Genomic DNA, 12,303 nt, shown 5'->3' on the forward strand with positions numbered 1-12,303 from the left:
TCACAGATAGTGAAACTGAGGCACTGAGAGGTGATGTGACAAGCACAAGGTCACCCACCAGGCTAGTGGGAGAGTCAAGACTCGAACCCAGAGCTTCAGAGGCCTAGTCAGGTGTTCTAACCAATAGGCCACAGTGTCTCTCATAAGTATTGGGATAGCACCTGGAGAGCCCCATTGTGCTAGGTGCTCCACAACCATAGACCTGAGAAAAGGGCCCAGCCCCAAAGAGCTTACGCTCCAAGTATAAGACAAGAGATAACTGGTGAATAGTCATAACTAATAATAACAAATAACAGTAGTGATGTCAATGGGCGCTGTGGGTTTTCTACCCCTCTGAACATCAGGCCCTGTTGCAAAAGAGCATTTATGCATGTACATACATTTAAGCACGTAGGTCAGCATGGTAAGCCCATCGACTCCCATTGACTTGAGTGGGAGTTAAGCATGTGCTTAAGTGCTTTGCTGAATCAGGGCCCAAACAACTTGCCCTGTCACGCAGGAAGACTGGTAGACCTGGGAACAGAAGCCAGCTCTCTTTCAGCTCCCCCCACACTGTGGTGTGTTAATGGCACGAACATGCTTCCTCTCTGTGGATGCTGTTCTCCTCACTCAGGGCTAGTTTCGTAACGCTTTGCTGCAAGCCCCATAGAATCCCTGGTTGAAGTGGGTATCAAAAAGGGATTGACCTGATTCTGACTCCAACTGCAGATCAGCATGAATATTGCTCTAAATGTGCTTTGAATTGAACCCTTTTGAATATTTTTCTTTTTAAAGTCTTCTCTTCCTTCTTTATGGCACTCCAGAAAGGCAGACAGATATTCATAATATAGTGCTGCTGATTTTAACAGGGCTCCAGATATTCACAACTAATCTTGAAATCAATGCTTCTCATTTATTCAGTCATGATATCTGAATAGTCTGCAGATGGCAGCTTGCAAAGTGACCAGACATATAGCTATGTGGGTATAGAAACCTCTTATAAGTGGGGGTATATCTATCTGATGAATTGCATTGGTCATGCACCTTTCTCCAACCCACCTGCACACTGCCCACTATACTTTCTGCTGTATCTACTTCTAACATTAACAGCTTCAACCAGACACTAATTGTGCACTCCTTTCCTTCCAAATGGGGAATTTATACCACTCACTCAATGATCACAGTTGTCTGGGGGGAGGTGGGGTCAGATAAGCAACATGAATTCTTGCACCCATATTTTCCTGTTTTTGTTCTATAGGCAGGCCAGGTTTCAATGGCTTCTATCTTTTAAGGGTTATGGGGAAATTAGCCCACTCTTTAGTCATTAAATCCCTGAGGTGGGGTACCTCAGTTTCCCTCCTTATACAGCAGACCAAGTTTATAACGTTTTTCCTGTTGTGTTAAGCTTTAAGTTTATTTACAGGTAATAGCTGAGAAGCATCATTATCATATGACCTTAAAGGATTTTTCCAAAAATCATACACACTATACATTGTTACAGGGTTACTTATTATCATTAAATTTATTAAAATTATCTTGTTATACCATGCCTTTTATTTAGACAATTTGTTTGCTGACCAGGTATGTCCTTTATCTGCAGCTCCTTTGTGCTGCTAGTTCTTTCCTTCCTTTTAGGTAATTTGCATTTTACAGACGCTTCCTGCTTTTGGATTTAAAGACATCAGCAGCTCAGAGACTATCTTAAAAGGGACACAATCAACTTTCACCGGAGTTTTGATTGTTTTTTTAACTTCTGCTTCCAAAACACACAGCAATCTGAAAAAGAAAACCCAACCTATTATGGCTCCCTTTGGAGGCCTAATAGCATTTTAATTAAGTAGCATGGTATGTTTGCATTTCTTTTGACCCTTCTACAATATACCCTGCACATATTCTGGGGCAAATGCACATTCCTTCCATAGTTTAACTTCTATAACATTATCCATATCAAATTTTTACATAAGGTGTAACTATTTCTTTTTTTGCTTACAGAGTTTTCATGTACCTTTATCAAAGTGACAGTCTGATTACTCAGAGCCATTTTAAGACTCAGTGTTTCTAACATTGCTTCTTTTTGTTTTGTGTACCGCACCCCTGCTGTTGCTTCAGAGGGGCACGGTGTTTTTTAATTTCTTATTTAATTTTATTTATTTATTTATTACAGCTCTCATCTGCTATTTTGTTACAAAAAATAACCAAACAAAAAGAATCCAGAAATTTTTTTTCTATTCTCTTGGATTTTGACTGCCCTGCTGCAGCCACAACTTAAAAACATTTTAAATTTTTTAAAGCATTGAGTTACTTTTTAAGGGTAAAATGCCAAATCCCAAAGCTAAACAACACTAATCACCTGTGTCTAGCAAAAAGGTCTGTCAGTTTTGCAACTTTGAATTAGAGTCAAATGGATTTTTAGTGGTATTATTTAAAACAAAAACAATTGGTCCTTAGAACTTTACATATTTACACACACAGAGATAGATACATACACATTTTCTTTTCCTTAACATACCTTCCACACTGCTCTGTTTTTCACATCTTACATTCCCTTTATACATTTGAGGCAGTTAAATTGCAATAGAACCCCCTTATGTTCTTTTAGCAAATTTGACTAAATTGTCCAGTCAAATGATTTTAATCAGATAGTTTATTTTTGCCTGGCTAATTTACAGACATTCCTTTGAAAAAGGGCCCATTTTTCCTTCAGAATGGCTGCAAAGAAACCAAGAATGCTCTTTCTCTAACACTTTTCCTTTTTAACATTTTCACAAAGTTTAGCTGCTTAATTCCCTCCAGCCTCTGCAGAGTTAACTTTTTCACTCTTTTTTCTTTTTGTAATTATGCCTGAGGGTGCCATACATTGGACCTTCACCTGCTGTAATGGCTGCTACCTGTTTAGAGGCAAAGCCCAATTTTTGTCTCAGACTCTTAATTAATGATTCACAATTACTATGATTTGCAGGTGCTCTGCCCTGCTTCAAGGTTAATTTCTTTACCATACCTTGGAGCACATGATTCTATCTTTCAATTTTCTCAGAGGCTTTAGCTTGGTCAGCCAGAAATCTTTTTCTCTTTTTGCATTCCTGGAGTGCCTCTTTCACTATTTTCAGTTGACTTTGGGTATTTGTAGCCAGCACCTTCCAACTGTCTGCTCCCTTTTCCGTTTGTGCCTTTTCCTCTTTACATGAAGACAAGCAGAGGTAAGAATCCTTACATGCCTCCCACAACAACCAAATTGCTGCGGCATCTCTTTTGGCAGCACTAGAAGGTTTGTATAAGAGGATATACTGAGCCAATCTATCCTCTAGGTCCGAAATAGTGCAGACATCAGCTAGGGCTTGTTTAGTCCAAGGACTGTGCCCAAAGTTTTGAAGGATTTGTTTAAAAGGTGTAATTTTTTTTAACAAAAGGTGAGGTTGGAGTTCCTTCTGACTCCATTCCTCCCTCTGGTATTGGCTTAACCTGTTTTCTTTTAAACATCTTAACACAGATATTTCAATCTCTTTGTCACTCCTGGTATTATTTAGCAAGTGACACAGCCTAGATTCTGAAATCATAGCTTATCAGATTTCCTCATCACACCTGGCACAGGTCAGTGAGTGACACAGCCTAGATTCTCTGAACCTGCTACTCCTTATTCCAGTGAGTAGCTTAGCCTGGCCCTTAAGCCTTCTTGCTGCCCCTGATACCTCAGTGAGCAATAGGACTTAGGTTTAGTAATCGTAGCTTAATCTATGCGTTTTTCCCCTGCTACCTTCCCGGAGACCAGCAGGTCTGGTTAACCTGTTCTTCCCTGCTACTTTCCCGGAGGCCAGCAGGTCTGGTTAACCCAATAGAAATGCCTTGCTCAATAGAGCTGGCGGTGTGCACACCAATATTTACAATAACTGAGGCTTTTTACCAGTATTCCCCCTTTCGCAATTCGCCACCAAAATGTTATACCAATAAAATAAAAACCAGCAGGATCTTATTAAAGGGGAAAAGGCAAAATACCACATTTATTGTGAATACAGAAAGAATCATAGTAACCAGTTAGGTTGCTATCCTTCAACAAAAAAGCTTCAAAAACAGACTCCAACCAGAGACTGCTGAATTGGAAATAATTTGCAAACTGGATACAATTAACTTAGGCTTGAATAGAGATTGGGAATGGATGAGTCATTACACAAAGTAAAACTATTTCCCCATGTTATTTCTCCCCCCCCCCCCACTGTTCCTCAGATATTCTTGTTAACTGCTGGAAATAGCCTACCTTGCTTGTCACCATGAAAGGTTTTCCTCCTTTTCCCCCCCCCCTGCTGCTGGTGATGGCTTATCTTAAGTGATCACTCTCCTTACAGTGTGTATGATAAACCCATTGTTTCATGTTCTCTGTGTGTGTATATCAATCTCCCCTCTGTTTTTTCCACCAAATGCATCCGATGAAGTGAGCTGTAGCTCACAAAAGCTTATGCTCTAATAAATTTGTTAGTCTCTAAGGTGCCACAAGTACTCCTTTTCAGTAAGCAGTTAGTTATAGCTATAACATTCCATTCAGTTTCATATTTATTCACTCATTCATTCATACACACACACACACATGCGCACACATACACAGGTTCTGCAAGGTTGTTATCATAGTTACTAGCCTTAGAGTTGCTCATGCCAAGCCACTGGCCAGGTGGCCTGGACATGAGGAGGGAGCAGGGCCTTGTCAGATGCTCATCTGATGCTCCTGGAAGGTGGTTTGCAGAATCAGACCCCAAAGTTCTCACTTTCTAGAGTCCATTTTGATAGGAATTTCTTCCTATGCCAGTCTATGGGAATTGCTTCATCATGCTGTTGCTGAATCAATCAGCAGATGGCACATTCCTGACAGCTCCGTGCTGCCAGATGTTATCTTGTTCTTTGTTCTCCCATCCTTGAGACTGTTGGCTGGATTCCAGTCTGCCCTCCGGGGGTCCTCTGGTTATTTTCACTTGACGTCTTCTTCAGCCAATGGACACTGGATTCTTAGGCTGGCACCTCCCTGATCATTCAGTTATTATCCACACCAAGCATCCATCCACATACATCCTCTATCTCTATTTTAATCACAATTGTTAACAAAGCGAGATGAATACAACAAAAGGGCAGGGAGTCTCTGGGTGCTGTTTCTGTTGTTACAGAGTATTGCTTTGAGTCTCTCTCTGTGTGAGTAGTTGTTGTTACAAAGAATTGCTTTGAGAACAGACTCTGTCTTAGAATGTACGATGTACAAGCTCTATGCCAGCTGCCTGGCGTTGAGGATCATGGAGTGGTTAGTGAGTGGGGGAGCCATCAGCTCCACCCAGAAAGGCTTCATGTCCTGTGAGGGCTGCTATGAACACAACTTTGTCCTTCAAATCACCATCGAAACAGCCAGAAGGGCGCAGAGGCAGTGCACGGTAGCGTGGCTTGACCTGGCTAATGCCTTTGGGTCCATGCCCCACCACCACATCTTTGCCACGCTCCAGGAGTTTGGGATGCCAGAGAACTTCCTCCGTGTGATCCGAGAGGTGTATGAGGGATACAGCACAACCATTCGTTCGGTCGAAGGGGAGACCACCGAGATCCCGATCCGGAGCGGAGTTAAACAGGGCTGTCCCCTCAGCCCCATCATCTTTAACCTCGCCATGGAGCCGTTGCTGCGAGTGATCTCCAACGACACAGATGGCTTCAACCTCCACGGCGAGAGGGTGAGCATCCTGGCTTACGCAGATGACCTGGTCCTGACCGCAGACGACCCAGAGAACCTCCAACGTAGGCTAGATGCCACCAGTCGAGCTGCCGTTTGGATGGGGCTCCGCTTCAATGCAAAGAAGTGCGCATCTCTCCACGTCGACGGCAGCAAAAGGGTCTTGGTGCAGGTGACAGGGTTCCAGATCCAGGGCGAGCCCATCATCCCCCTGGCAGAGGGGCAGGCGTACCAGCACCTCGGCACGCCGACGGGTTTCCGTGTCCGACAGACACCCGAGGACACCATCCAGGAGATCTTACAGGATGCCGCCAAGATAGATGCTTCCCTGCTAGCACCGTGGCAGAAGATAAATGCCCTGAACACCTTCCTGATCCCCCACATCTCTTTCGTCCTAAGGGGATCCGCCGTGGCAAAGGGACCCCTCAACAAGGCGGACAAGATCGTCCAGCAGCTGGTGAAGAAGTGGCTGTTCCTTCGCCAGAGAGCCAGCAACGAGCTGGTCTATATCGCCCACAGGCATGGCGGTGCCAATGTCCCCCGCATGGGTGACCTGTGTGACATCGCGGTGATCACCCATACCTTCCGCCTGCTGACGTGTCCCGACGCCATGGTAAGGAACTTCGCAGCAAACACCCTCCATGACACAACCAAGAAGCAGATCGGCAGAGCCCCCTCCAACCAAGACACCGCCAGATTCCTGAGCGGTTCTCTGGATGGCGAATTTGGACGGGAAGGTGGCGACATCGCTTCGCTGTGGTTCTGCGCTCGCAATGCCACGCGTCGCCTGGGGAAGAGCATCGGCTGCCGCTGGGAGTTGCGCGAGGAGCGCCAGGAGTTGGGGTCCTGGTGCCGCAGATCAGGTCCGACGACAACACCATCGTCACCCCGAGTGCCGGGGCATGGCTGGAGAGGACCCTGAAGGCGGCCATCCACTCGTTGTACATGGAAACACTGAAGCATAAACCAGACCAGGGTAAAGTCTTCGAACTTACCAGCAAGTGGGACGTCAGCAACCACTTCCTCGCTGGGGGCAGCTTCACCCATTTTGCCGAGTGGCGGTTCATCCACCACGCCCGGCTCAACTGCGTCCTGCTCAACAGAGCTGTCCGCCATGGGAACTGAGACAAGAGTTGCAGGAAGTGCGGCTACTCCAGCAAGACCCTGCCCCACGTCCTGTGCAGCTGCAAGCCCCACTCCAGATCCTGGCAGCTGCGCCACAACGCCATCCAGAACCGCCTGGTGAAAGCCATCGCAAGGTGCCTGGGGGAGGTCGCCGTGAACTCCACCATCCCCGGGACGGACAGCCAGTTGTGACCTGGCGTGCTAAGTCACCGAAGAGGACCAGAAAAAGATCATCCTCATCGACATCATGGTCTCCTTTGAGAACAGGACCCCAGCCTTCCGCGAATCCCGAGCTCGTAAGTTGGAAAAATATGCCCCCCTGGCCAACACCCTGAGAGCAAAGGGCTACGAGGTGAAGATGGATGCTTTGATTGTCGGAGCCCTGGGCGCTTGGGACCCCTGTAACGAGCGTGTGCTGTGGACCTGCGGGATCGGTCGATGGTACGCACGGCTCATGCGGCGCCTCATGGTCTTGGACACCATCCGATGGTCCAGGGACATCTACATCGAACACATCACCGGCCACCAACAGTACCAGAAGGTGTGAGCCGGTACAACATCGTGCATCAACCATGGGAAAGGGACTGAGAGACTTTTTTTTTCATTGGACCATATGAACTGGAACCATAAACTCACTAAACATTAAATCCCACCAAATGAGGGTAGATCCATCCTCATCATCGTATCTGCTCATTATACTCCACACCTGAACATAGCAATTATATGAACAATTGAGATACCCCCATATCTCAATATCTGTGCTTTGACCTGTTAAACTTTTACCCCCAATTGGGGAGATTGCAGATTATGTATTCCTTACATCACCCGCTCCTAAACTGAACTTCGCACCCCTTGATAATCTGTACCTTATTCCCTGATAACCAGAAACTTCTATGCCTAAACTCTGTACCGTTTTCTTTTTACTTCAACATTATCTTCATAAAATTATTAAATGTACTAACACAATTAGCAGCTTGCAAGTTTCATACATAGAGGGAGAGAAACAGTACCAAAAATCAAGAGACCTCTTAGTTTAAATTCCAGGGTATTACAAATTATGGGGAATTGAACTCATTTATGATTTTAATACAGAACTTCTTTAATATGATCCAACAATGTTATTTATAGAAAAGCTATTTTACATCACTTCAAGAAATTCCAACACCAGTTAGAATTTTCCTCTGTTCAATCCTGAGAAGTTGGACATATCGTGCACAAGGCAGGCTAGCTCTCCAAGTGCAGGGATACACAGAATAAGAAGAACAAAGCATCTCCACGCTAATTTATTTTTCCTGTGTTTGTGTCCAAGACTGCATGGTGGTGGAGTCTAGAGGATTTACTGTCACTGATTTGCAATGCTGTGTCCCACACTCATGCTGACAAAGGTTTCTGTACCACACCATCATGTGGTTTCTCTAATGTAATATGAGATAAAACAGCAAGACTCCCATTTCCTTCCACATATTTTGATAGAACTCAAATTCCATAACCAAGCAGCAAATGGTTTTTCTACCCACTAAAAAAAAGACCATGCAGTATGTACTGTGTCCATAGGTCTAACGCTTCCTGCTGAAAATACCCCCTATAGAATTCAGTAAAGAGGTAGCCAGATGGAGGGATGCTACCCTCTTAAAATAATGTCTAGACTAAAAAAAATGGCATTTTAACACCTAGAGTTTGCAGAGGCCCTGAAAACTATTTTTATATATAAACAGGTGTCTTTTCTAGGCCTTCTTTTCCTAAACTGAGTCCCATCATAGTAAAGAATCTTTCTGGTCCTCACCCTGGTGCAAGAATTCATCTTTCTCTTCTGGCCCCCCGCCCCTAGACCACAGTGATCATTGAGTGAGTGGTGTAAATTCCCCATTTGGGAGGAAAGGAGTAGAAATTAGTGTCTGTTTGAAGCTGCTAATGTTAGAAATAGATACAAGAAAAATTACAGTGGACAGAGTGCAGATGGGTTGGCTTGTCACATCACCTCTTACTAGTCAAAACTGACATTCAGACGAGGAAGGACTTTAGGATTTGGCCCAAAATGACTGATCGGATCCCTTTTATGTGAGGACATAGTCATTAGGACTGTGATGCTGGTAAGCCAAGGGCCAGCTCCAGCCAGGGCCAAGTCAGCTGAGAACTGACAAACGCAGCTGGAAGCCAGGCCCATAAGTTAAATGTATAAGAATTGTATAAATGTATTGTTAAATGTACCAGAATGTATTTGGGGTTTAAACTTCATGAAAACTAATGGGATGCTACTTGCATTATTTTCACTTATGTGTATCCTGTTATAATGGAATAGCAAACATTTACACTGTATATATCCCCTTTCAAACTAAAAACCCCATCACATGAGAAAAAACCCGTGTATAATGCAAATGAAGCACTTTAATAGGAAAGTGCTAATTCTTGCGCATTTCAAAGCAAGTGGTCATTGTGCCTGATCAGAGATCAAAGATGCTAAAGGCACTCCTCTCTCTCCGCCATCAGAGAAAGAGCCCACGTGGATAGCCAAACTGTCGATTTGTTTTTCTGTGAGAAGAAGCTATAAGTATGGACACAAGGAAAAGTTCTTCATCTCTGGACTGTTTGTATTCTAATAGGGCAGAATAACTGAAGGAGAAGAGGGAGATCCCCAGAGTTCCTGTGGGTAACCCTAAAAGACTTCTGAGAAAATGGCAGATCACTACATCTCTGCTACCATTTGAAATTATAGACTATGACTAACCTGTACATATATTTGTACCTGCTTTAACCTCTCAATAATTCTCCTTCCTTTTTCTTAGCTAACTAAAGGTTGATTAGCTTACTACAGAATTAGCTACCTGCATTGTCATTGGTGTGAGACTAGGATGCAAATTGACCTGGATGAGTGACTGGTCTCTTGGGATTGGGTGTTATCTGAAATATGTTGTGATTTTGGGTGTTAGTGACCGTTTATCACAGAGCACGACTTGCCTGGGTAGCAGAGAGACACTTCAATAAGGGGACTGTCTGTGACTCCATTATAAGACTGCTGTGGTACTTTGGAAGTTCACATTTGTTAGTGGGTTGGGGCAATCTAATTATAGAACATACCACCAGTTAAGGGTATCTGCCCTGCTTTTGACAGTCTGCCCTGAGGCAGGCATTCATGGTTATGAGTCACTCCAGACAGCATGACAAGGACTTCAGATGGTACAATTTAAACAAACAAACAGAACTGGAATTTACATAATGCCATTTCTGAATCTCTTCTTCTTCCTGACCTTGAATTCTTGTCCTATTTAGATTATCTGATTTCCAACTGTAAACTCTGTAAGGCAAGGCCCTTATATTGCACACATTTTGTATTGTCTCTTGTATTTTAAAGCACTAGATTATAACAGCAATGCTTACAAAATATGGAAGAAATCTATTCACCTTCTAAGAAGAATTCACCATAATCAGATAACGTGGTCCCTTTTAAAAATTGCACCAGAGCATAAATATAATGAAAGATTGTTGCAGGCATGTTTTGGTGATTAAATGGACTTTTGGATTCTGGAATTTCCATTGTATGATCCTTGTAGGTTTATTCAGTTTTTTAAAAAATAAATAAATAAATAAATAAATAAATGTTTCCTAACATTTACCTGGCCTTTATTTCCATTCATTGTCGTATATTACATATCTTGGTCTTAAATGATGCATGCAATTAAATCCTGTGAATCTGAGCAAAGGCTCAGCTACGCTGTCTAAATTTGCACTGTTATGGAGTTATGGGCCGGAGCGTTTAGGCTGAATTTCTAATCAGCTCATTGGGAACTGTGCACTCGCGGTTGGGCCCTATATTGCTTAAGTTCCATTTCAAGTGAAACAAAAGGACATGGGAAGTTGATACTTAACAACAGCTAAATTATTAGGAATATCCACCCCCCTCTGGAAGATAAATTTGGTTATAAGCATCAAAAAGAAATAACCCCCGTCTCTGAAATAAATATTAAAATTATAGTTTGTAACCACGCCATCTCAAAACATGTTCCCAGATGTAAATTATGAGTTAGCATGACAATTTATCTTATATGGAATGGGGAAAAAAGAGAATTCTTGCATAAGTCAAAATAATTTCCAGGTCAGATCCTGATTAGATGGGCCTTTTCTTTAGAGAAGTAGGGGAAAGCACATTACAAGGTAGCGCCTCACTGTTCTTAAACCGAATGGATCACCTAAATTGGAAAGGCACAGAGGAAGCCTGGGTCTGGTTCTATTCAGTGGAGAGAGGGAGCTAAAGGCCTGGGGAAACCTTAAATTCCCTTGGATTCAGGCTGAGTGAAACTACAGGTGGTCTAAGGGTATGTCTACACTACAAAATTAGGTTGAATTTATAGAAGTTGGTTTTGTCAAAAGTGTTTTTATACAGTCCAGTGTGTGTGTCCCCACACAAATTTTCTAAGTGCATGTAGTCGGTGGACTGTGTCCACAGTACCGAGGCAACCGTTGACTTCTGGAGCTTTGCACTGTGGGTAGCTATCCCACAATTCCCACAGTCTCCACCGCCCATTTGAATTCTGGGTAGAAATCCCAGTGCCTGATGGGTCTAAAACATTGTCGCGGGTGGTTCTGAGTACATATCGTGAGGCCCCCATTCCCTCCTTCCCTCCCTCCCTCCGTAAAAGCAAGGGCAGAAAATCGTTTTGCGCCTTTTTTCTTGAGTTACCTGTGCAGATGCCATACCACATGCAAGCATGGAGCCCACTCAGCTAACCGTCACTGTACGTCTCCTGGGTGCTGGCAGACGTGATACTGCATTGCTACACAGCAGCAGTTTATTGCCTTTTGGCGGCAGACAGTGCAGTATGACTGGTAGCCGTCATCGATGTAGTCCTGGATGATCTTTTAACCAGGCGCCTCGGCAAACATGGGAGTGACTCAGCCAGGTCATTTCCCTTGTTTCGTCTCATGGCAATTGAGTCCTACTGGCAGTGCACTGTCTTTTAATCTGCAGCCAGCAGAAGATGATGGCCAGCAGTCATACTGCACCGTCTTCTGCCGACCACCCAGGAGGTGACGATGGCTAGCAGTCGTACTGCACAATCTGCTGCCAGCATGATGTATAAAGATAGATGAAGTGGCTCAAAACAAGAAATAGACCAGATTTGTTTTGTATTCATTTTCTCCTCCCTCCCTCCTTTTGGGAAATCAACGGCCTGCTAAACCCAGTTTTGAGTTCTATCCTTGAGGCAGCCATTCAGTTTCTCTCAAAGCCACCCCCTTTGTTGATTTTAATTCCCTGTAAACCAACCCTGTAAGCCATGTCGTCAATCACCCCTCCCTCCGTCAAGGCAACAGCAGACAATCGTTCCGCGCCTTTTTTCTGTGCAGACGCCATACCACGGCAAGCATGGAGACCGCTCAGATCACTTTGGCAGTTAGGAGCGCATTAAACACCACACACATTATCCAGCAGTATATGCAGCACCAGAATCTGGCGAAGTGAAACCGAGCGCATAGGTGACGTCAGCGCGGTTATGAGAGTGATGAGGACATGG

The 12,303-nt window shown here is 44.0% G+C and overlaps 1 long non-coding RNA gene across 1 annotated transcript; it reads left to right on the plus strand.

The window, feature by feature from the left end:
• The first annotated feature begins 3,587 nt into the window (after positions 1–3,587).
• Positions 3,588–4,511, plus strand: LOC122460002. The gene is made up of 3 exons (XR_006281013.1): positions 3,588–3,748; positions 3,795–4,012; positions 4,490–4,511. It is a non-coding gene; the product is annotated as an uncharacterized LOC122460002 (long non-coding RNA).
• The last annotated feature ends 7,792 nt before the right edge of the window (positions 4,512–12,303 follow it).

This window comes from Dermochelys coriacea, chromosome 4 (genome assembly GCF_009764565.3).
Source record: "Dermochelys coriacea isolate rDerCor1 chromosome 4, rDerCor1.pri.v4, whole genome shotgun sequence".
NCBI lineage: Eukaryota > Metazoa > Chordata > Testudines > Dermochelyidae > Dermochelys > Dermochelys coriacea.